The 23,639-nt window shown below is 37.3% G+C and overlaps 1 protein-coding gene across 2 annotated transcripts in view; it reads left to right on the top strand.

Annotated features, from left to right (window-relative positions):
• The window catches only part of snx29 (sorting nexin 29), a 423,313-nt gene that overhangs the window by 167,108 nt on the left and 232,566 nt on the right, over positions 1-23,639 (top strand). The gene's annotated exons all lie outside the window — the stretch shown is intronic.

Below are 23,639 nucleotides of genomic sequence, written 5' to 3'. Positions count from 1 at the left end.
ATAGAGCAGTTAAGAAGGCCAATGGGATGTTAGCTTTCATAAATTGTGGGATTGAGTTTAAGAGCTGCGAAGTGATGATGCAGCTTTACAAAACTCTAGTTAGACCACACTTAGAGTACTGTGTTCAGTTTTGGTCGCCGCATTATAGGAAGGATGTGGAGGCATTGGAGAGGGTGCAGAGGAGATTTACCAGGATGCTGCCTGGATTAGAACGTATGGAATATGAGGAGAGGCTTAAGGTGCTAGGGCTTTATTCACTGGAAAGGAGGAGGATGAGGGGAGACATGATAGAGGTATATAAAATATTGAGAGGAATAGATAGAATAGACAGCCAGCGCCTCCTTCCGAGGGCACCGATGCTCAAGACGAGAGGGCATGGCTTTAAGGTTATGGGTGGGAGGTTCAGGGGAGATGTCAGGGGGAGGTTTTTCACCCAGAGAGTGGTTGGTGCATGGAATGCACTACCTGGGGTGGTGGTGGAGGCAGCTACATTGGACAGGTTCAAGAGTTTGTTGGATAGGCACATGGAGGAATGTGAGATAGAGGGATATGCGGGAGGAAAGGGTTAGATAGTGTGAGGGTGGTTTGATGGACGGCACAACATGGTGGGCTGAAGGGCCTGTTTTGTGCTGTATGGTTCTATGGTAATTGACATCTTTCAGTTAATGATTATGAGATACTTTGTTATGAAATCCATTATTAAGCCATAAGGTGCAAGTTTGATAAGCACTTATCCTTTGTGACATTTGCATATTTGAGAAATTTTATCATGTGCTGTAGGTGCTATTCGATAGCTGTTAATGGAGAAGATTAAGCTATGATTATATGCTAAACATAGCCTGGAGTTGCATTCTCATGAACATGATTTGAAATGTGATTTTTAATATCGAAGTATTTAGTGTACTGAGAGTATTTTATTGCCAATTTTCTTTGCTGTCTAACCTTTGAAATGAAATATTAAGCAGGTGCTTTCTCCACCTTAAACAATGATTCAGGTGATGTGTCTGTGGCCAGTATTGGCCCTAAATCAATTTTACTCAAAAGTAGATCAATTAATTTATTTCAATACTATTCAGAATTTGAGTACTGGGGTGCAGAGTGGTTCTCACAATTACCTTTGTATCAGCAGTTACTGCTTCACCTGTGTGTTTAATAAGACAATGGAAATTGGATAATTAGAGCAAACAGAGCACATGTACCAGTCCTTATTGGGGACATGGTTACCAAATGCCCAAGTATGGGAACTAGGTAGAGACAAGTTCTGTGTGCAGGTAAGTTTCTTTTGTATGTTAGGAGTTAGAGAGATGTTACATTTGTTCTTTCTGTTTCAATCTTTTTATTAGTTTTCAAATTAATACAGATTAATATATAGCATCAGTGTTTGTACATGTAATACAAAGAGATGTGGATAACAATCGTGGCATAGATAATCATAAAGAACAATAAGATATAAAAAACTGTAGATCCAATGAATATAATATAAAAGAAAGGAAAGAAAAAGATTTATTATATAAATTAAAAGAAAAGAAAGAGGAAAAAAAACCCAAATCAACAAGAAAAATTGTAAACAATATAAACTAAACTAAACAGAAAAATTTCAAAAAAAAAACAAACAATAAAAGAAGAAAAAAAAGACTGGACTAAAATTTCTCAGTAGAAACAGAGCAATATTATGTTGTCAACTCCGTTCCTCTAAGTTGGAAAGTTATTGAAAGGTGATCTACATCATGTGACAATATTGAATAAATGGTCTCCAAATATCTTCAAATTTAAGCAAAGGATCAACAGTACCACTTCTAATTTTTTCCAAGTTTAAACATGATGTAGTTTGAGAGAGATGTTACATTTGTTGACATTGAATAATTTACTATGATATATTTCTTTATGTAATCAGATATAAGTAATGTATTCATCAATTATATCTTCAAGATTTGACCATAATGGTAATTAACTGTCGTAGTAGTCTTTCTTCATTCATTTATAATCTGCTCCCATTTTATTAATCTTTGTAATATTGTCAGCAGTGTCATAATGAAAGTGCTTAAATATTTAGGATGCTTTGCACTTTTACCACAAAAATTGCTGGAGCAAGATACTAATCTTTTTAAAAAAATGACTTTGATTGTAGGCATTTATCTGTAAGGAGTGAGTGTAATGTGGAAATTTGTAAAGTTATTGCTACTAAGAGGTGATGTGAATATTAGTCAGAGAATACTAAGCTAGTTAGTTTTTGCAGTTTCATGTAAATAAATATGAGCATAAACTAAAGCTTTGTTCACCTCAACCAAGTAGTTGGAAATTGAAAAGGTGAACAAATCTCCACATATTTACTTCATATCTTTGGAGGAAAATTACGATTATTCATTTATCAAAATGATGTTGATGCCTTGTGGGTCATGAAGAATTTGGTGATTAATATAAGGGAGGGAGAGAGAAACAGAAGGACATTTGATCAGGGTGAGAAGAAGCTTGAGTGGAACGTACACTGGCATGGAAATGTTGGGCTGAATATTCTATTTCTGTAATTACAATGGAGATACTTGGAAGTTAATTTACTGTGATTGTTATTTTGCAAGAGCTTAACATCAGAGTGAATTCCAGGAACAAAGCCAACATTATTTGCAGGTATACTGGTAATAATTACTAACGCACTCCAAATTATATACTGGTATCTTGCTTAGCACTACTCCACAGAATGCAGATTTGTTTCAATGATCTTGGTCCTGGAGTCTGAACACTCAGAGGTATGTAGCCAACTTTGCCTCAGAAAAGACACTTGCTTAGACCGCGTGCTCTGTGCCAGGAATCTGGTGTGATGCCCTCCCCTTCTCACTGCTGCCCGTTACTGTGCCAGGAACCTGGCATGAACCTCTGCTGGTGCTCCCTCAGCAATAATTCATCCCATGGCTTTGTGTACTGGTGTTGGGCAGACCAGGGCAAGAGGTGTGGCCGCATGGCACAACAATGTGGGGTTCAGTGTTGCATCCTGGCTAGCATGGTGACTTCTGGGCCTTGTTTGGGATTGGCAATGGCTGCTCCATGTGTTGATGGATTGTACAGCATCTCTCATCACTTTCTGTTGGATGTGATGGCAGTTTCTGTTTCCATTTCTCTTAGTTTTGTCTCCATAGCTCTCTGCAGCCCACAGATGTGCAGAGAGCATGTCTGACACCTGCCTCACAGGCAGTCTTTTCACAATGAGCACTTGAGCAATTTACCGCTGGATTTGCACCAGGTACCTAACGCAGCAGCAGGGGGGTCATGGGTTCACTTCAGATTCTTGGCACAGCAGCACTATTAGTAACGACCCCTCTCAGCAATGATTCCATTAGCACTCTCGTTCCAGGGATCACATCCTGAGCGCTAAGTGAGGTACGGTGTAACTTCTCATTTAATGTCCTGAACAATTGGCAGTCGTGCTTTGCTTTCAGACAACTGAAGGAGGTTCTCCAGGGAAGTTATTTGTGAGATTCTTTTTCCAAACAAAAACAGTCCAGTTAAACTGTGATTGAAGGGTTTCATGTTCTCTTGCTGGTGTGGTGGATGTAAAATAAGTTGAAATTGTCAGGGGCTGTTTAAAGAATCAAATGGTTTAATTCTGTACGGCATGATGAATGTGGGCAAAAATAATCCTTGTTTTAATCTTTGTGGTTTTAAAGCAAATGTGTGTTTTTATTTCTGTTGGGTAATGTATCTATTTTGCTTTTAACCTATATTATGATTTAGAAATAGGGTAAACGCATTGCATCTGATATTTGATTGTGAATTGTGTTCTCAAACTCAGTCTTCAATGTCATTCTGTAGTCTTAAAGGTGAGGGCTCTTAGGTGCTTGTCTAGTTATTACTAAAAAGGTTCCCAAAGTTTCTACCTCCATCAGCCTTTCAGACATTCTCCTCTAATCCTTTTACCAATTAATTGAAATCTAATTCACAGTGGCTATTGTCTCAGATGATTGAGATCTGCTTGGTGCTTGCTCGTCACAAAGCCAATGAGTGTCCTGCTTTGTGGAGGTATAATTTGGTCTTTCATGGCATGTTGCCATTTATCATTCATCAACAGCCAGTCAATGTAAAGTAGTTCTGGTGACATGTTTCTAGCTGTTGAAAACAACAGTGTTACTTCTGGACAAAGTATGACAGATTAAAGTTGTGACTAGTGAGGAAGCTATCTTTACCTGTGACATAAACCCTGTCCTCGACTTGCAAGAAAGCAAGGATATAAAAGAAATAACTTTAAACGGTTTAAAATGTGACCAGGTGAATGTAAATGTGACAGGAATGTCAGTAGGTCCTCTATTTATGTTGCAAAGATTGTAAACTTGGGTTGAACTTCAGCTTCAATAAGAAGGGTCCATGACTATTTTATTTTTCTCACTTGAGACTATGACCATAGGAATGCATGAAATAAGATCAGTGGTGGTCAATGCAGACCTGTCAGCCAGCTCCATTAGATAAGATAATGGTTGATCTTTCAGCCTTCCCCACATTCCTGGATTTCCTTTGTGTCCAGCTCTCTGCCTTGAATATACTCAGAATCTGAGCATCCATATTCACTCCATGAAGATTCCACTGGCACTGCACAGGAACAGGAGGGTAGAGTATACCACTGTCAGCTTAAAGCAGGGTCTATGTTGGACACATGGACATCAGGGAAACAAGGATAATTTCCAGAACAAGCGCTGGTGTTGGGGCAGAAGATCTTCTGCTTTATGATCTTCTCAGTGCCCTAGTACCATGTTCTTGATAATAAATTTTAGCTTTTTCCCTTCAGTATTTCCGGGCCAACATCCCCTGTTTTCTCCCTCCTTTTGAGTTTAGCACAGTTCAGTGTTGCTTCATTGGGCATTCTAAAATTTTGGGACATCAAGAAGATTAAGAACCATGCATTCATTTTATCTGTAATCTTTTAAGGCCTTGTATGTAAGTCATTGTGTTCATGAGATCTTCAAGTTTTTGTCCCATTGATTTATCCAGTGTCCTTTCTTTGCTAATGCTAATATTTTTAGTTTCTTCATTCTTGCCAAACCTTGGTTCCAGAATATTTTTACTGTCTTTTATTGTGAAAGCATTAAAAACAGGAATTGTTAATGTTTCTGCCATGTTTCTTATTCCCTATTATAATTTCTTCTTCTGTTTGTAGGGGACGCTGATATATTTTTGTTAATCTCTTCCTGTCACGTTCCTAAGCAGTCATTTACAATGTATGTATTAATTCTTGTGACTTACTCTCCTGTTTTGTTTTTGCATTATCAATTTCTTCATCACTCTTTGCTGACTTAATCCTTCAAATGATAAGGCTTACTATGCTCTTTGGCAACATTTCAACGCTCTTCCTTTAATTTGATACTCTCTTTAACTTCTCGTTTAGCCACAAGAAGACCACTTTTCTCAGGGACTTTTTATTTCTTAAAGGAATGTGTATTCCTTTAAATATTATCATCACAATTCTAAACTTTATTTTACTCTCCCTCAGTCAATTCATTCCTTGCATTGACATAGTCTTTGTTGCCTTTAAAACCATAGATGTACTGAAGTAAATCAGTCTCAAATGCAAAATAAAATGTTATGTTTGTGATTTTTACACAGTCTCATTTTATTTGTCACATTTCGCTAATCTCAATTTAAAATGACTGGCTCCCCAGTCCCTTCGCTTACCTATTCATGCACTCTTCAAATTCATTCACAGAATCTTCTCCACACAATTTTCACAAATTTTGTTTGTCATGTCCATGTGAGGCTTGCAAATTGTAAACATTGATATCCAGGAGTATGGAGAGCACAGCCTTACATGCTTTTTTTTAGGTCTTATGCAATAAAATAACTTAAATCCTTTTCTCCCGTCATTGATGCAAAAATTATCATTCCATTTTAAGCTTTAATATTGTCCTTATTTGAGAGCCCAAGTCTATTTTTGTGAAGGATGTTGTTTGGTTGCCACTTTAAAGTCTGGTTTGCTTGCTTTTCATTATAAATGAGGACTTGAATTCCCTAGAGAAACAAAGGGCTGCAGATGCTGGAATCTAGATGAAACACAATGATGCTGGAGGAACTCAGCAGGCTAGGCAGCATCCGTAGAGAAAAGCAGGCGGTCGACTTTTGGGGTCAGGACCCTTCTTCAGGACTGATGATAGGAAAAGGGGGAAGCCCACTGTATAGGAGGGAAAAGCAGAGCAGAGATAGGTGGACAAAAGAGGGGAGATGGGATGGGCACAGGGCAGTGATAGGTAGATGCAGGTAAGAGATAGTGATAGGCAGGTGCGGGGGGGGAGGGGAGAGCAGATCCACAGGGGGGTGGATCAAAGGTAAGAAGAGAAAAAAAAAGATATAAAAAAGAGGCTAGGAAAGGAAAGAAGAAAAGGAGCATGGTGGGGGGGGCGGGGTTTGAGGGGAAGTGGGGTGGGGGATTACCTGAAGTATATTGAATTCTCCCACTTTAGGTAATCCCCACCTCCCTTCCCCACAAACCCCGTCCCCCTCCCCCCATGCTTCTTCTTTCCTTTCCTTTCCTAGCCTTTTTTTATATCTTTTTTTTTCTCTTCTTACCTTTGATCCACCCCCCTGTGGATCTGCTCTCCCCTCCTCCTCCGCACCTGCCTATCACTGTCTCTTGCTTGCATCTACCTGTCACCGCCCTGTGCCCACCCCGCCTCCCCTCTTTTGTCCACCTATCACTGCTCTGCTTTTCCCTCCTATATATTGGACTTCACCTTTTCCTATCTTCAGTCCCAAAGAAGGGTCCTGACCCGAAATGTTGACTGCCTGCTTTTCTCTACAGAAGCTGCCTGGCCTGCTGAGTTCCTCCAGCATCATCGTGTTTCAACTTGAATTCCCTTACTTGCACTGAAGCATTTCATCTCTTGCAGACTTTTCATACTGATTATTAACACAAACCTATCATTTAATGTGATTAACTTTGAAAAAAAAGGGAGTGCAATCCAGCACCCAAAGTTCTGACAGGGAATTCAAAGTTTGAATTGGGTACATATATCTTCAAGTTAAAGTGTGTAAATTAGTCATGATCACATTTTTAGTCCTTCTCTCTCCCACCCCTAACCCCCACCATATCCCTCAGTATTTTCCCCTTCATACCTGTGCAGTTCATGTGTTCACCAGTTGCCCTGTGGGATGGTTCCTGGCATGATATCATAAATGGTCAAGGAATGACAACAGAACTAATATCTGGTTCAAAAGTGACTTGGTAGTGGCAGGCCATAAACATTGTTTCAGCCAGTATGTCATGTGTTTAACATTACATTCTGGAAGGTGCAGTTAGCATTGACCCAAGGAATCTGTGAACAGAGTTCTGATGGTTTTGTAAGGTGATATGTAACTGATATTGCATAACAGCGTTTTGAAGTTTGAAAATGGGAATAGCAGAGCATCTACAAATACAAGCAGGGCTGTAGGTTTGTGTTGGTACTTTTACATTAGATTTCTCACTTCCAAAGACTGATGTAGGAGTTTTAATTGAATGTTCTAACTGACTCATTGTTTCAATGACATAATAGGTATATTAAATTTGATAGATGGTATATGCCAATCATTAAACATTTGTTGTACCCTAGCTTTCTGCTCGTCCCCTGCAGGTGACGCTGTGATATTATTTTTAATGTTAAAACTCTCTCAATTCTCTGTCACGCATACAAAGACACTATTATAAACTGGAAGTTATCATCCTGTGTCTATGCACTCAGACCACTGTTTTCCCATAAATCAACATGATTTCTGAAATTATTTGCCATTATGTTCTGAGTAATTGAAATTTCCATTGTCTTAGGTTGAAATAAAATCACAGAAATACATGCATCACTGTAGCATTATTAATTTATAAATCATCCTTTATGTACTGTCATGACTTCATTTGATGTTTCGAAGGCCACAGGATTTCTCAAAAGTCTAGTTCTTACTTTGATATTTTTACCTCAAGAATTAACCAAGGAGAGTGAGAGAGTGGAAGTGTGTGCACCTTGTTATTGAGTGCACATATGCAGTAAGTGGTGTGTCACATGCCACAGGTGCTAAAGCAAAGAATTTATTCCCATGTCTGTTTTGATAAGGGGCTAAAATTATGTTCAGTTGCAAGTTAGTAATTTTCTGGTTTTGAACAGCTGTTTGTCGTTCCTTGTGTCCTGCATGCTGTGATGTATTGGTAATCAAAGTAAAAGGCTTAATGAGAACATATTTGCATTGTGCTGCTTAAATATATTTTTGTTTGGATCGAAAACAAATCTTCATTAATTTGTATTAATTCCCATTTATTTGTTGAGATCCTGTTTCTCCTTGTGTGGGAAGTCTAGAATTAGAGGTCACGGTGAGGTAGACTTCAGAATAAAGGGAAGCCTGTTTAAAATGGAGAGTGGAAGAATTTTGTGTTTCAGTGGTAAATGTATGGGATTCTTGAGACCAGAGAATTATGGCAATTGAATTATTGATTATATTCAAGGCTGAGACAGTCAGTTTTGGATTAAGCAGAAATGAAGATTCAATTAAAGCAGTTGGCACCTAAGATTATTCCCTGCCAATATAATAGTGATCTTAATACTGCATATAGTAGAAAGGTTTATTAGTTTATGAACCAAACACCATCCTATTACTTTTATCACATTGTGCTAAAACAAATATAATGGACCTTAATTACTGTGCTGTCCTGTGATGTTTATGTGCTTTTCTGCACAGTTTATTTTCAAAATATTGCTTCCAATGGCAGTGTGCATCTTTTTGCATCAAGTGGTCCAGTCTGTGAATTATTTAATGTGGTACAAGAAGGCTGCAGGGTATTTCTTACTTCTATTACTCCCAAAGCTGGGGAAGTCAAATGCTCAGAAAAGCATTCTTACAAAAAACAGTTGGTTGGATCCAAGCAGACAAGTAAAATTCAATGAATGTAAATATTCATGAGGATTCATTAGACTGATTGCTGTAGTCATTTGATTGAGTTATAAGCAAATGGTGACATAATTGAGATTTGCAATCAAGAAAGGAGGTGTTTGAAAGGTTGCAGATATGGTATGGTTTATTATTGTCACATATATTGAGATACAGTGAAAAGCTTTTGTTTGCATGCCATCCAGACAGGTCATTCCATACCTAAATAAATTGAGGTAGTACAAAAGAAAAACAAAACAATGCAGATCGCATGCTGTTGTGTGACCCTGCGGAACAAATCTTGGAGAACTTTCTCCCAACTGATCGTATTCTGTCTGACCGGATTAAGTAAACTCAAGTTTTAAACCATAATAATGTTTTTTTTTGTAAGTTTTTATTCAATTCATGCTTCCCAGTGGCATTTTACTGTGGCATGACTCATCCGATGGAGTTGGAATCACAAACATATTAATACCTAAATGAATTGGGATGGTCAGAAGGGTTTGGTTAAGAAATGTGTTTTAATTTGCTTGGAAACCAATTATAAAGCCAGACAAGAGGACTTGGTATATGCCTCATGGGGGCAGGCAAGTTGTCCAGATGGCTCAGCAAATCTTCAAGCATTATGATTGTAGATGGACCTTTTTAGTTCTTTGCTTGCAATTTGCATTGGTTACTATTGTTCATGTTGGTTTCAACTGAATAAACTTTCTTAAGATATTATTTATCATATATATCTGTGAGAGTGTGCGTGATTGTGTCTGTACATAGATATAATATATTTTTTCAGTGATCACAACATTGTGCTTGTGCAACAGGCTCATAAAGGATTTAGAAAACTCTTCCCAGATACAGATTTACAGAAATGCGTGTTAAGTGATTTACTAACTGGAAGTGATTTACTAAGTGATTTAATACTTTCAGGACCTTATTCCATTCCAGTTTTGGCTTTGTTGTCTGTTGACCTCCTTCTACTTCTTTTGACTTCATCATCTACTAACATTGGTATTCTGTCTCTCTTTACTGCTTTTCATTACCCTTGGCCCTCTGCCCCAAATCAAATACAAACATGTACAGTAAGTAACTAATAATTTTCTCTTCAATACATGCAGTCACAAATATTTTAATGAGTTTTTTGTATTACCTATCAAATGAGGAACTAAAATACAAAAATATTTCTCTAAAAATTGAAACATAACTTGCATTCTGCAAATGTGCATCATGTAATAACAGTTGAGACAACAGAGCCATTCCAGATTTCCACTTTGTCAACATTGCTGAATTACAGCCTTTTTACTGCTTCATGATTCTGTACTGCATGACTGAACTCTTTACAATTCACAACTACTAACAAACCATCACCAAATAATACAATCACCACAAGATTATATACCTTCAAATATTCTCTTACATATGTCAATCTTCCACCTACCCCATATCTCCAACCACACTGTGTAATTTAATACTATCTATACAACATGCGTAATCTCAATAAATTAATTTAACAAAGTCTATATTAAATAATAATCTCATTGTGGAATTAGTGTTTTTAATGGAAGATTTACTTGAATGTCATCATAATGACTTCTGCATTATAATTAAATGTTACATCTTAATTATATATATATATGTGCAACATTCCATTTATATGGTGGCAATGCATATAAAATGCCCACAAAAATAACAGCATTTATTATCAGATTACTTAATTACTTCAGCAGCCTTTCAATGGCATGGCTTATAACTGTGGTCCTTGGACTGTGAGCCATGCCATTGGAAGGCTGCTAAAGTAATTAAGAAAAAAAAATACCACATGGACTTTCTCTTTTTGATATCATATTTCCACATTAAATGATTAAAAGCTCCTTGCTCCATGACTGAAATACTTGATCACTAAAAGGAATAAGAAAATGGTAAAATAATTTACAATTTATAAAAGCAGATTCTGTACCTTGGTGTGGAAATTTGGCTGTTATAAGATCCAAAACACACTGAATCGCCTGAATTGTTCAAATGGTGTTTTGAAATTTTCCTTTGCCATTTTCTCCTTCAGTCTGTTCATGATACAGATAGCTAGCATGTCTTATCCTCTACCCACACTTGTGGTTTGGCAAATCCCAAATTTGGAAATTGTTTATACATTTGTCAACATTATTTTTTTCTGACTCGTTTCAGGTCAAAGATCATTGACCTGAAACTCTAACACACTTTCTTTGCAGATTCCCTTCAATCTGCTGGATATTTCCAGGATTATGTTTTTATTTCCCTAAATTCCCACAAATTATTCCACCTGTTGCCCCTATTTTAATGTATCTGTTTTCCAACTATTTCCTGTCTCCAGATGACTTATTGCCGATTTGAAGTCACAGTTAATGCATGCAACATCTTCACAAATGCTGGTAATATAACAACCTGGGGTAATTATGATGGGACATTAACTCTTTGCTTCTGTTTTCCTTGAGTTGCCAAAGTGTAATACACTATCCCATTTATTTCTACTGTCTTATAGGAAAAAATACAGTTCTGAATTTTATCCATAATGTACTACCAAAAGGGGAAAAAAATTCCTTCATAAGCAATATTATTTGCAATCTGTGAAGATAGTTTGGGAATGGTTTGGGTTATCTGTTGGCTTTATTAATGTTGAATTTCAGAATCGTACAGCACAGAAACGGCCCTTTTGGCCCACCTTGTCCATGCCCAATGTGATGCTCATCTCTGCTTATCCCATTTGTCTGTACTAGACCCGTATCTCTCTATGCCTTTCCCATTCAAGCACCTGCCCTAATGTCATACAAACATTGTAATTGTATTTACCTCTACCATCTCATCTGGTAGCTTGTTCCAGATAACTACCATGCTTCATGTGGAAAAACTTGCCCCTCAGATCTCCTCTAAATTTCTCCCCTCTCACCTTAAACTTGTGTCCTCATGTTCTAGACACTGCCCTGGGCAAAAGACCCTGACTGTCTATGCTACTTAAGCCACTAATAATTTTATAAACCTCTATAAGGTCACCCCTCCGACTGCTACTTTCCCTTGAGAATACACCCAAGCTAACTAGTTTCTCCTTATAACCATGGCCCTCAATTCCAGGCAGCATCCTGGTGAATTTCTTCTGCTCTCTCTCTATTGCTTCCATATCCTTCCTGTAGTGTGGTAACCAGAACTGTACACAGCGCTTCAAATGCGGTCTAACCAATGTTTTGCACAACTGCATCACGACAGTGGCTGATTTTGCCGCATCAGGTATATTCAACTATATTTCAATCTTGTATTGAGAATTTGACAACAGACCTGGCCTTGTATTCTTGCATGAAGTGTCATGAGATAATGTTACAAAATGTTAAGTGGGAGTCAGCATTGTCAAGATCATCACTTCACCATTTGGGGATAACTTTTCCAGAAGATTATTAAAATTACTGCAGCACTGTAACTTTGAAGCATTCACCCATAATTATTAGGTAAGAGCTGATATAATTACAATGTAGTTGATGAGATTGAGAGTAGGTGAATGTCAATTTGTTTTCACAGGGTTACAAGTTCCTTTGTGGGATAAGGGAATATAAGGAGTATGTACAGAGAATTCAAACAGAAACAACATTCATATAAAAATACCCAACACAAGTCACCAAATTTTTTATGGAACAATCAAGTTCAGCTCTTTGAAGAATGGAATGGCATCTGTGGAATAAGGCCAGGGTGGGTAATCCATTTGAAATAATAGGCCAATAACTCCTGCAGCTTTCACTTGCTGACTTTCAGAACTCATAAGATAGTCTTGAAAGTTTGTAGCTATTTTTATTCACTTGACAAAGCCAAATATCACAAGATGCTCACAACTGTTCTGTCACTCATTGGCAAGATTGGACAGGATGAGCATTATCTAAGCAGGCTATTGGATATTGAAAACATTTCTCAACTGTAGACTGACATAAAGCAATGGATTGATTATAGAAAATAGTCACAGTACTGGATTTGCATTCAGCTAACAGCATCATTGATCTATACAAATATGTGAGATTCAGGACCAGTATTTAAATCAAGTGTGAGGCCTTCTAATAAAAGCATATGAACAAAGTATTGAAGGACACAACAGACACCTTCAGAGCTAAATTTAAACAGGTCATGATAAAATATGTAAATTTTGGTCTTTACTACAAACCTTGTTAGAAAAAAATCGCCAATACTCTTTTTCAGAAAGGAGTTTTGAATAACTCCTTTGGTTCATCTTGTGCTTTTTTGTATTAGTGGGTTGCTCAAACATCATTCAGAATGGTCTCCCCAAAAATTGCACCAAATTTTCAGTGATGGTTTTCTAGCTCCCTTCACTTTTTCAACAAGTACATATCTTGCCTGAATTCTATTTTACTCTGCCATGCTTCAAACAAGTCAAGAACTCAACAGCTGAAATTTAATAGATAGCAAGTGTGATGCTTTTATACAGTATGTGCTGTTTAAAATTTTGATACATTATAGATTAGGTTTGAAGTTAATTGCTTCCTTCTAAAGAAATTGACCCTCATAAGGACATTCAAAGAATACTACAACAAAAATACAGCAATGTGGTATCAATTTGAAATAGTTTGAAGACTTGAGAGCAATACAAGATTTTTCAGTATTGAATCTGTTGTGATTGCCAGCCATGTCCAAGTTTTTTTTTTGGAAATGCCATAACTTTTGGCAGTGAGCAACTTATGCTAATTATACACAGGAGAGATTTAAGTCATCAAGTGTGGTGCCCACAAACTATCTGGACAGCATTGTTAAATATCAAAAAAGTGAAAATCCAAGTTTTCAAATTGGAAAAAAATAGGCAGAAATAATTGTGGCATAGAATTACCACATAAATGCTAACAATATATTACGTCAAATATTACTGAGGTCAAGAACGCTGAGTGTTTTTACTGTCATAACGTTCACAAAAGTGGACTAAGCTTTTGTAAAGCCATTCAGCTAAAGGTTGCTTGGAGACAGTTCAACTGCTTTCAATTTAAGGTCCATTCAGTGCCGCAAGGAAATCCATTTATTCAATGGTATAATTGAGAACAGAATGCTAAGGCGCATTTGTACAAAATCCTTTCATGTCTGCACCTTTTCGTCCTACTCCACCTAACTGGATAAAACATTAAGTGACTACATTAAAAGCTCAAAATGTAAACCTCATGCCCATCCTCAATTTAGTCCTTGGCAGGTTTACCGCCAAATACTGACTGACCACATTTGGCACAAAATAGCACCACATGAGATAGCTAGAACAAGATCAAATCAAATTTTTTTGGAATGTAGAATGTGAAGAAATGAAAGATCATTAGTTTCTGAGGTTCATTAAGGCTGTGGCTGTACTGAGGTTGTTGCTGGATTAGAATCCAAAGGCCCGGTTGTGAATCCAGAGATCTAAGTTCAGTGGATCCAGAGATCTGAGTTCAAATCCCAGCACAACAGCTGGTATATTTAAATTCTAGTACCTACATAAGGCTAAAAAGATCAAAATTGACTTTGAAAACCATCAGATTACTGTAAAGATCCATCTTGCTCCCTTATCTTCCTTAGTGAAGTAAATACATGATCCTCACTTGATTTGACCTAAAGTGCATTCAGGCCCACAGTAATGTGATTGACTCTTAGCTGGCCTCTGAAGTGGCATAGTTCACAAGGTAGTTCAGATGGATGGTCTTGCTAATGACCTCTACATGTCCAAATGAACGTGGAGAGAATAAATGGGGATTAGTGTAGGTTTAGTGTAAATGGGTGCTAGATGGTCAGTGCAGACTCATTGCACCAAAGGTCCTGTTTCTGCCCCTAGTCATTCTGTTGACAACCAATCTAACAGATGTAAGAATTGCCATTGTGCAAACGGAGTAAACTAAATTTGTATAGAAGCTTGATTTTGAGGAATACTTGCTGATTCTTGGTACAAGAAGTGCTACCATGTCCCATTTCCTAGCAGTGAAATGTCTGTATTCTAGAAAACCCTGCAATTGGCAAGAAAGTCTTGAAGATTCACATAAAAGTTAATTACATGCATTCCATTCTTTAAAAAAATACACAGGATTGAATGCAATTCAATTTTAATGCAATTGGAAATCAATTTTTATTTCTAATTTAAGCCCTTGGGTTATTTTTCAGGTTATACCTTTTAATGCTAAAATGGGAAGAGAAATCAGGTGGCAAAACTGGTTCAAATGCAAAAGTGAGAAACATACCATTCTTATACGGATGGTTGTTGGGTCAAGAAAAGAAGTAACAGATTTTAAAAATGTCAAATTTTAATAAATGGCAACCTGCAATTTTTTTTTAACATAGTTGATCAACGTGTCTCGATGGTAATTCCAAGGTCCCCAGCAATGTATGCTCAGTACTCAGCTAGACTGCAATAACTCTGACCCAGTAACCTTCCAACATGAGTATTTCTGGGCACTATACTTTTATAATTTTGCTGTTACTAGAAAAGACACAACTGCCAAGCAACTATTTCAGCTCTTTACTTTTATAGAGAAAGGATTTCTGTCGATTAGAACTATTATTTCGTATCCTCGATCAGTTTAAAAAAAATCAATGCTTAAAATCACAAGTTAGCACAATTCTCTGTTGCCATGTGTATCATAACACTGACACCAATGTGCAAGCAAAGCACTTTGAACACAAGTATTATAACTCACAATTTTAACAGTGATGTCACCAAAGTAAACTTGAGAACTAATCTGATTTTCTCCACACAAAATTGGGAAAATTCTGGGATTTATATGTGAAAATTGGAAGAAAATCATTTGAACTCTTTGATTTGGAAATAATAATATGAATGATTCTGAATTTGCTAAAATAGATTATTTTTCTAAACTGATAATTTACATGATATTTTACAAACTTTGTTTACAGTTTCTTAAACTGACAAACGGGCAAATACTTTTTCCACAATAACCTTATTTGTAGATGCAATCACTGCAGTTACCCTTGTTCTTAGACAAAGTTATAGAGTTTTACAGCGCAAGAACCTTCAGCCCAACTCGTCCAAGCTGACCATGCCACCATCTATGCTAATCTCATTTATGTGCATTAGGCCCATATCCCTCTGCTTATTTCCTGTACAAGTACCGGCCCAAATGCCTTTAAACATTGGAATTGTACCTGCCTCTACCACTTTTATTGGCAGCTTGTTCTATAAAACCACCACACTCTGTGGAAAATCTTGACCCTCAGAACTCCTTTAAATTTTTTCCCTCTTACTTTAAATCTATGTCCTCTAATTTTAGACTCCCCTACATGAGGAAATAGGGTCAATATTCCGATTCTATCTATGGCTCTCATAAATTAATAAACCTCTTTAAAAAGTCACCCCTCATCCTCCAACATTCCATTGAGAATAAACCCAGCCTATCTAATCTTTCCGTATAACTACAGCCCTCCATTCCAGGCAATGTCCTGGTGAATCTCTTCTGCATTCTTTCTCGTGTTATCACATCCTTCCTGTAGGGTGGTGACCAGAATGGTACACAATACTCCAAGTGCGGCCTGACCAATGTTTTGCACAGCTGCAACATGACATCTCAACTCTTATACCCAATGCCTCGGCCTATGAATGCAAGCATGCCAAATGCCTTCTTCACCACCCTATCCACCTGTGTCGCCCTTTTCAAAGAGCTATGAACTTGCACTACAGAGTCCCTCTGTACTTCAATGCCCCTGAGGTCCCTGCCATTTACTGCATATGTCCTGTTAGTACTTGATCTCCCAGAATGAATTACCTCACACTTATCCGAATTAAATTCCACCTGTGACTGCTCTGCCTAACTTTCCAGCTGATCTGTGTCCATCTGTATCCTTTCACAACATTCTTTACTATCTACAAATCCACCAGTTTTTGTGTCGTCAGCAAACTTCCTATGTCCACCTACATTCTCTTCTATATATGACAATGGTCTCAGCACTGATCCTTGTGGTACACAACTTGTTACAGACTTCCAGTCAGAGGGCCACTACCCTCTGCCTTCTGTTACCAAACCAATTTTGGATCTAGTTTGCCAACACACCTTGGGTGCCATGTGCCCTAACTTTCTGGACCAGCTTACCATGCGGGACTTTGTGAAAAGCCTTACTAAAATCCATGTAAACCACGTCCACTGCCCTGTCTTCATAGGATTTCCCCTGCCCAAAACCATATTGACTCCTAATCAGTCCCTGCTTTTCCACATGACCTTTGTATCATGGATATCCTGGGGTACAGTCCCCTCCCTTAAACAGCAATAGAAGAAGTTAAAGGAGATGTTGCAAGAGGCCTTGCTTTGAGTTTGTATAGAATGGCATTCTAGCCTAGAGCTTTGCCTGTGGAAAGCAAGGTGATAATTTTATTAAGCATCTCAATTAGGTGCAGTATCTACCTCTTTCATTACAGGCCGAGTCTATGGTGTTAGATCCTCCTCACTGCTGATATTTTCCACGGGTTACAACTTGATGACTGTGCCATTTTCAATGGAGCTATTTTCTCTGCTGATGGCCTTGTTGTCTCTTTAAGTGGATCTAGCACTTCACATCTCAGAGGACAATGGGATGCTCTGACAGAGCTGCACCCCATTTTTGTGAATGCAACACCCAGAAGTCTGTGAGACCTTATCAGTGTTCTCATTTGTGTTCCCTCATGTAGTTGATGAGGGCAGATTGCTGAGTTTCATCTGGGTTTTATCTGGGTAAGCTACATCTTGACTGGGTACATACCAGGGAGTGATTTATGCCATAATCTGGCACTGTAATAGATGTTGGTGTTGAGAATGTTAAGGAAGTAACAGTGAATAATGACCAGATCCATTTTCTGCCAGTGTCCTGACCTTGGATGTCTCCAGGGATGGACTGGAATATTGACTGGGGTTGGTACTGCTGATGTTGTTGCTGCAGAGTGATTTTGGGATGAAATCTCACTTGCACCATATCAGCTGTTATAACTGAGTTCCTCCAGCATTTTGTTTGTTGCTCCAGATTCCAGCATTTGCAGTCTCTTGTGTCTCCAAGCTGCTATAACTTGATATAATTGCTGCAGTTTGTGGGGATTCTTTGTAATCTTGCTTTTCATATTGCTGGAAAGCTAGAGTTAGTGAATATTTTGAAGAATAGTATACGTACAGGTAGATCATTAAAATGTCTTGAGCAGGTAGAGAAAATAATCCACAAGTCTAAATGATGCTGGCTTTTGTGACTGCAGAAGATATAGAGTTTGCAATAGCTATACATAGCCTCAGTTAGAGCAGTCCCCAGAGTGTTGAGAGCCGTTCTGAGGACCACATATTTAAAGGGATATATTGTCCTTGGAGGAAATGCTTTATAGATTTAACAGTCTAAGTGGACATCAAGAGTTAGATTGCAAGGAGAGATTATAAAAATTTGGTGTGGAAATTAGTAAATATAACTCTGTTGTATAAGAATGGAGGCAAAGAAATGAGAGGGAAATTGTCCAGTTGACTTGACATTGGTTATCTGTAAAATGCTGAAATCAATTATAAAGGATGTAGTATCAGAGTGCTTAGAAATTCATAATATAATTAGGTAGAGCCAGCATGGTTTGTGAAGAGAAAGTCTTGTTTGACAAATCTAAAAATCTTTTTGAGGAAATGACTTGCAGGGTTTCCATGAGGCATTTAGTAATATACAACATTAAAGTTTTTTACGTAAAAGAGGAGTTCACAGTGTTATTAACACATTGGATTGGATCATTTGAACCTTTGGCCAGTTGTTATGTCCTTTCCTCATTCAGTGCGTACACAAATTCCATGCCTGTGAATTGCAGCATGGAATATTGAAGCTGGAAGTCACCCTGAACTTGAGGGCCAGATAGACTTAATCTCTCATTCCGTATCTTTAACCTTACAATTAATGTACAATAGTCTAATATTTTCCACTACATCTTTAAAAATGTTTAACAGTTTAAAGGTTTTAAGTTAAATTTCAGCTGTTTCCAGATGTTCTGGTCCTCAAAGACACTTGGGGCAGACGAAAAGGCCTTTAATAGCACCATTTGTCAGAAAGTCCTCAGGGTGGTCTTGGCACTGCATCTTGAATACTGTCACCTGAGGCCTAGTCAGAGTATATGGGACAGCCATACCGATGAAACCTTGAGGACTTCAGGAGACGTGGTTCGAGGTAAGTGGCACTGGGAGAGGTGTATTCGAGGCACAAGCTCTTAGCAGTAGGCTGTGGCTGTTGGCATAGATAGAGAATTGGTTGATGGTTAGAAAACAGTTTGTAGGAAGAAACTGAGCTTTTTCAGGAAGGCAGACTGTGGTTAGTTGGTTGCAATAGAGTTCAGTGCTTGGCCTTCAGCTCTTCACAATTTATGGAATGATTTCAGTGAAAAGACAGAGCATCCTGTATCGACAAAACCATTCAGCAGATCAAGCAGAATGAGTCCAACCATGTGAATAATTATACTGGTGGATGGAATTGAATGGATGGAGAATACTTGTATTCTTAAACTGTACCTACTTCAATTAACTGGGTATTTTTTTGAAGTTAAGTTACTGTTTTTATTCATCCAGGGGATTGGGTGTCATTGGAAGTTCAACATTTAATGCTGTTCCCTAATTGGAGTTGGAATATTTGTGTCCCTTACATGAACAGCAGTACCCTTTAACCTAGGAGCAAAGGAAAATTAGAGGGAGATTCTTCACTGGGCGGTGTGCATCTTCTGATGGCTAGATAGAAATTGATATTGATGTTCAAATTGACCTGAGGTTCACACAATGATGGAAGGTAATAATCTTTCAACAGAATGAAATCTGTAACAGTCGTTTAAGAAGGCGAAAAGAATCATTAGCCACAGAATTTATTGCAAAAATTAATTTACATTTTAAAAATAAACATCATTACAATTTTTAAAATTATTAGTCTCTAAGCCACAGTGATAAATTTTAATAAATTAAGATATTACGCTGGCATCTTTACTGGTGGAATGCTCCCAAATATAAATAAGTGTTGTCTTTGCAGAAGATAATTATATTTGTTCCCATGTGCTGTATTGATATTAATTTGTTAACTGTTGAAGAGGTGAGATTGACTTCGGATATCTTCCCTTCTAAAATAATATTCACTTTTCCAATTCAAATATTTTTTCTTTGTCTCACTAAATCAAATTATTAGATTAAGTCTGTCAAAACTGAATCTTTTTCCTTTGACTACATGCTCAACGTTTATCATTCTCAATTCAGCTCCTCTCTTTTTCCATTTCTCAGTTTTTCATCTGCCAAAGCTTAAAAAAAAGACCATGTAGTTTTCAGACTTGTTCAATTTTTTTTCCTGTAATTTTGATTTGGTAATTCTGACTCTCTTGAAGAAACATAACTGAGCCAGCCATAGTCAGGCTTGTGGCTGGATGTTCTAAAGCCAGTGACTTACTTCCCTAACTACCTAAAAATTTTGTACCAGTCATCAGGCACAATTAGCAGTGTGATTACTTACCTGGATGAGTGCAACTTCCACAACACCCAGGAAGCTCAATGGCATCTGGGACAAATAGCTCTTTTTTCGGGCACCTAATCCACCACCCTCAGCAGGCAACTCCTCCACTACTGCCTTAACATTGCTAGTCTGTAGTCTTTAGAAAATGCATTGCAGCAACTTAGAAAAGCTTCTTTGACAACATGTTACTACCTAGGAGAACAAGGGCAGTGTGTAAATTAGTGATAGGTCATCAAGTTCAGTTAACGATGTGTAAAATAAAACTATATTAGGATGGAAATCAAAACTGTACTAGGATAATGATGTAAAGAGTATAACTTTTCCGTATAATTCAGATTTAGTTTGGTCACTCAGAATTAGTCACATCTGCTTTTAATATCGTTCTCCCGAATTTTGATTGAGAATGCTAGATTTTATTTAAAGAAAAGTGATTGCACATGCGTGGAAGTAATTCCTTCTATTATAAAATAAATATAAAATCACATCAGTACAGTTATTCAGTATCCAGGGATCTCAAATCAGCTGCTTTATCATCAATTGCCAGATGGCAATTCCGAGTGTGTATTGCATGTCTGTGATTTAGACGGTCTTATGTAGGACGGAGCTTTGCAGTTTTAAATCCTTTGAGTCCTCAGGCGTAAGAGTTGACAATCTGAAACACTTAACTTAGCTCTGGATACTTTATCAAGTGTCTGGGCAATGGTCCCTCTGAGCATTCTGTAAAGCATCTTTGATGTTGCATTGTTTTGTGGCGTTACACTTCAGGCATTGTCTCATTGAAGAGCATAAAACAATTGGCCCAATGAGATGGAGGATCCAACTTCAGCACTCCACTGTCAGATTGTGACCCAAAATGAGAATTACATAGTTATAGAACTGAATATTTAAAGATGAGGGTTGAACAGATGCAATTTCTGTATAATTTTCATATTGCATTATGTATGTTGTGCTTTGACTTAAAAAATATCAAAGTAAATATTTGTGAATTCTGTCTGACATTTAAAAAAATACATTGACTGTACTTGTAATTTATTTTACAGTATATCTGAAGAAAGACAAGTAAAAATTTCCTTGATTTTATCCCCTTTTCTCCTTATATAATGACTTACTGGGATAAAATTCAATTAAGTGAGCTATCTGAGCTAAGTGCATACATGGGAAGTGATATCACCCAGATTCTGGCCTGCATTTCCAAGTATGGACCCTGGAGAGTGTTTTGAAGCAGAAAATCTTATTGATCTGGCTACAAATTCATCACCCCTACCTATCCTTCCCGCCGCCCCCCCACCTCCCACCACCAGCACCATTGCCACTTAGTCTGTGGACTAAAGACAGACCAAAGTGTAAACCTAAAATTTTTTCCATGTTTACGACGTGGTAGAATTTTCACTGTATGTATAAAAATAAAATGTCCTTTCTCATGCAGTACTTATGATACATAGGTTGTGTAAAAATGTCAAGATGGTTTTAAAATGCAATGGGCAGGAAAACCTGTAACTTATTGCTTTTGATTCACGGTTTATAATTTGTTGCTTTTGGTTGACTCCTTAAAGATTGTTTGCACTCAGCTTTATTTTGGTTATCAAAGTACAATGTTTAAATGGTAATTCCGCTTCAATTTAGATCAAGTTAGTTTCTTGTTTCTCAGAGGATTTAGAATGAAAAATATACATGCAGGTTTACAAAAAATGATTATTATGAAGTCCCATCCTTGGCCTGCTGCTGTACAACGTTTGTAGTAGTCATCTTTTCAATGTCTCTCACAGCCTTTGTTCAAATTGAAAAATATGACTTCTGCTCTGTCAAATTATGAAAAAAAGTATTTTCATAAGTGATGTGGTAAATGATACATGATTGGAAAATTCTTAATGTATAGTTAAGCAAACTCTGCACATTCTGAAGTCTGAAATAAAAGCAAAAATGCTGAAAATACTGAACAGGTCTGGCAGAATCTATTGGGAGGAGAAATGGTTCAGGTGGATGACTTTACATCAGAATGTATGATGGAAGATTCTGTTGAAAAGTCATTGACGTAAAATATTAACGTTTTCTTTCTACAGATGCTGCCTGACCTCTTCATTATTTCCACCATTTTCTTCATTTATGCTTAACAATAAAGATGAGACCAAAGATAATTAATCATTTTTCATTTTATTTTTAGAAATTTTTATCCTGACTACCTTAGCTCTCCAACTATTCTTTATTCAATGATTTAAATTCCATTAAAACTACCATACATTTCAAAAAATAAGAAATCAGGAATAAGAAATTGTGTTCATATCATCCTGAACCATAATGAAAATTGATAGATGAGCAAAGTTACCGGTGTTAATATGAATCAAGTACATATGCAGCATGAAGTTGCCGCAGAACAATGGCCTTCATTGGATAGGGCATAACAAGCACAGAACTATTTTTAACCCTATTAAAAATGTTGATTTATATATGTTCACTCTTTCTCATTGTAGCAATTTACAACCTATACCTGTTCTCTTTCTTTTAGCTATCTACACCATTTGTTCTTATCACAGCTTAATTACAGGCAAAATTTGAGACAGTATTTTGATAGAGCTAATTAGCTGTAATATGATGAGGTTTCTCATTTATCCCGTCTTGGCTGAAAAAAAATGCAGTTTAGTTCATGTTCTGCTCAAGTTGCATTGAATTAACTGCAAGATGAAGGCAAAATACTGGGGAGGTTAGGGGGAAAATGGAAAATGCTGGAAATAAGGAGGCAGCATTAGTGGAGAGAAACAGGTTCATGTTTCAGTTTGATAATCTTTCATCTTGGGAAGTTGACTAGGGCAATGGATTTAGTATAATAGGTAAAGCATGTATGAAAATTGAAAATATTATGTTCAGTTCTAAAATATCTGGAAACAATAGCTATGTATTCACTTAAGACAAGAATGGCCATTATTCTGGTTTTCCCTTTGTTGAATTTGCAGTGACCTTGACCTGAATTTACAATTATTAACCATGGCTTCAAGGCTATATGCTTGACTTGCTGTTTGTTCAGTGCCTGAGCCTAGCATCAAAATGTCTCATAAAATCCCTTATGTCCTGCTCTATGAAACAAAAAAAATGTGATTCGAAACAACTAGATGCTGCAGGAGCAGGGGGAAAATAATAAGTAGTGTGATATATTTATCTCTTTCTCATTATCCTTAATTTCCCACAACAAAAAATAATGACTGGTCACATGCACACTGTATAGCAGCAAGAATTTAAGGATCTGTCCTGCTCGCTCACTCTTCTTCCCCTCTTTTAAGTGGAGTGTTGTGGGAAGTAGAATAAAAAAGAAGAGTGAAAGGAAAAGGGAAAAGGCAAAG

Source organism: Pristis pectinata, chromosome 8, assembly GCF_009764475.1.
Source record: "Pristis pectinata isolate sPriPec2 chromosome 8, sPriPec2.1.pri, whole genome shotgun sequence".
NCBI lineage: Eukaryota > Metazoa > Chordata > Chondrichthyes > Rhinopristiformes > Pristidae > Pristis > Pristis pectinata.
Note: the sequence above shows the minus strand (reverse complement) of the source record. Positions and strands in the feature narration are given on the sequence as shown.